The sequence below is a fragment of the Elephas maximus genome, chromosome 26, assembly GCF_024166365.1.
Source record: "Elephas maximus indicus isolate mEleMax1 chromosome 26, mEleMax1 primary haplotype, whole genome shotgun sequence".
Lineage (NCBI taxonomy): Eukaryota > Metazoa > Chordata > Mammalia > Proboscidea > Elephantidae > Elephas > Elephas maximus.
Window position 1 is genome coordinate 519,354 of NC_064844.1, and position 3,496 is coordinate 522,849.

The following is a 3,496-nucleotide window of genomic DNA, read 5'->3' on the forward strand; positions in this document are numbered from 1 at the left end:
TACACACCTTGTGGGAGGTGGGTGCAGAGGGTTTTCCCAGCAAACTGCAAACAATGTGCTTCAAAGAGAAGCTTCTGGACCTTCATGCGTCTTCGGGCAGACAATTGGCCACAAGGACGTTAGTCATAACTCGTCTCTCCCTTGAGGCTGGTTCGGTTGGCAGGTTCCTTTCAGCTTTCTGGGTGTGTTGTGAAGCAGCATGCTGGCATGGTTACTGCACAAAGTTTTCCCACGCAACTTTGCAACAATATGGAATCTGTCTGAGAAAGGTTCTCTCAGAGCGTGGTATGGTTTACTAAAGAGCAATACTTTCACCTGTGGAACTCTGGGCATCAAAGAACAGCTGTCCACCACTGACAGTGACCAGACTGAACAAACCAGGAGCTGGCTACTCACTCCTCAGAGTGGCTGGGGACAAACTCGAATGTTCAGAAAAGGGAGGGACCTGCTGGTTACACAGGTGCTTGAGATGGTCGAGGTTTCTCTTAAGCTTCTTGATTCTAAGTGAGACGTGGAGGAAGGTAAGAGAAGCAGAAATTTAGAATGTAATTTTGATAACAGTTATCTGAGTATTACTGTGTTACAGTGTCATGACTACATTTCAACTCACGTTACATCAAGTATTTTAATTACACAAACAAGTATTCTTGAAATAGAAGATGGTATCAAACTACATGTTTGGAACTGATATTACAATTGACTAGGAGAATCCAAGAGCTACAAGGTTGAGTGAGAGAGATGACAGATGGAGAGAAAAGGAGGAAAAGAAAGAGAATAAGAAAATGGAAGTAAAACACCACCTTCCATCAAGGCATTCTGTAGTTCAGGGCTGGGCAAAAAAGCAGTTAAAAGATCTAACAAAACTGTTAATAAGGGATGAAAGAGTCCAAAAGTGCAAACTGTTCGGAATCCTGAAACTCAGAGAAAATGGAGATAAATTCCGGATGGACTCTAGGTGATTTCTAGTAGAAAAACCAATTAACAAGGTTCTAAATCTCAGTCATTGGGTACCACAACTCAACTACGTTCCTAAAAGGAACCAAAAAGATTCCCAAGTATTTATGCTACTTCATTACATCTCCTATAGCAGAAATTACAGAAATTAGGCTTAAAACCCACGGAGATTTCATTTCAGCAGTCCCCATCCCAGCATGTTTCTAAAGCAATCATTTGCTCACCAGTAGGTGACACTCCCCTCACCTCCACAGCCTCACCTTGCCTCTGTGGATACGTGCTGTTCCCCCAAGCCAGCTCCCCTTGCTCCCCTAACTGACCCTGTCAGGGTCTCTGCATTTTCCCTCCTGTCACGCTTTCCAGGAATCTTCTGGCACCTTTGACCTTACCCTGACAGGTGGCAGCCCTGACCCTGGAAACATCTCGCATCTAGCTCAGAACTTCTCGTTGTTCTGTGGTAATGGTGTGTGATGTCGTATCCTTGAAGGCAGGGCTTTTATCTTCCAATTTTGTATCCCCAGGGCTGACCAGGAGCCCAGCATGTAGGAAGAACTTCGTCCGTATTTTTGAGTGAACGGATCTTTAATGATGGAGCACAATATGTTTCAGTAAACATCCCAACAGGACAGCTCCGAGGATAACTTTCCGTTTTTGCTGTTCTAACCTTTATATGAACATCATGCAGATTATCGATGGCCAAAGATACAATTTAAGCATTCTTCTTTAACATAAGGGATATTTTATTGGAGGGTTTTAATTCTTTTCTTTCAACAATACAGCTAGCCTATAAATAATCATACAAAATAAGAACACCCCATAACTCATCCTAGTTCATTCAGTCGACAAAAACCTAATCTTGGCACTGAGGATACATTAGCAAACAAAAAAGACAGTCTGTACTCCATGGAGCTTACAGGAGCAGCCAGGAGGTCCTGGAGCCACCATGTGGGGGTCCAGGAACTTTCCAGGAAGAGCCAGGAAGGGTCCAGGGACGTTCCATAGACTGTGACAGCGATGACATTCCACGAGGTCTCTGTGTAAATTGACGTGGAGTCATTTGCTCATACATGTCAGTATTTCATATCCATCTTCATTATTTTCTCATTCCTTCACTCGTAAGCATTACTTTATAACTCAAAGGCAGAGGAAGTAAAACATTTGCCCTCAGGCAGTCCTGTGTCATGGAGAGTCAAGAAGGAGCCCAGGGAAACCAGCAGCCCTTCCATACTGCAGCCTGATAGCTTTAGTCTGCAGCGCTGTGAAGCTTCATGATTGTTGTACAGTTTAGACCTGGATACACGGATTACCATGCACCCCGCAAATAAGCCAGGAGGATGAAGTCATTTTAAAATTCACATTTTAAAAAAGGCAACATTATGTTGTTTATTCATAATTAGCTTGTGATCAGGTATTTGTTAGTTACCCTCAAACTAGCTCTGATTCATGGCGACCCCATGCACAAGAGAGCGAAAGGGCGCCCAGTCCTGAGCCGTCTTCACAATCGTTGATATATTCAAGTCCACTGTTGGGGCCACTGTGTATTTTGAGTGACTTCCAGCCTAGGGGGCTCATTGTCCAGCTCTGTATCAGACGATAGTCTGTTGTGATCCATAAGGTTTTCATTGGTTAATTTTTAGAAGTAGATCACCAGGCCTTTCTTTCTAATCTCTCATAGTCTGGAAGCTCCACGGAAACCTGCCCACCATGAGTGACCCTGCTGGTATTTGAAATACCGGTGGCACAGCTTCCAGCGTCACAGCAACACACAAGCCAACACAGTAGGACAGACTGACAGACAGGTGGTGGAAGCAGGTATTACCCACCCTCACTGTATTCTTCTGAGCTGTTCACTCCTCATTTTATTTTACCCAGTGTGGTTAACCTTTCCCCTTCAAGTCTTCCTAAACTTGTTCTTATACATTCCAGACCATACCATTGCTGTAACTTCCTGAAGAGTAAATTCTATGCCTAAAAGAAGGAAAAATGACCTACCTTAAAACCTGGGTTCAGCTCATCATTAGAAAAACTTGCCCAATTGTCCGTAAACAATTCTAATAAACTTTAAATACATTTACTGGTAATAACTGAAACCTCAAAATTCTTCTTTTGAAAAGATAAGATAGTCCCCCCTTCAGAGGTTGCCAGATGGCTGCAGCCCCCCTCCTTCACTGTGCTCCCTGGGATCACCTCGCAAACAAATAATCACACTCAAACCCTTGTCTCGGGGTCTGCTCCTGGGAGTGGGGGCCGAGCCAAGACAGTGTTCTTCTAAATACCGGGGTGTCTAACAGCACTGGGCCCACATTTCTGCACGCTGGAGCCCAGAGACAGCTCGCCCTATCATGCCCCCAGGCCCTCTCCCCTGACCCCCATCTTGCACAGCCTTCTTTAGGTTGCCCCACTGGCCCCCACAGACATCTGCATTCGCAATCTCGCAGATGTGAGATACTTATTAGGGGAGTTCTCAGGCAGTGAGAGAGGAGACAATAAACAGATACATTTTAAAACTTCAACGCCACAGTCCAATCTATGCCATGTGTGT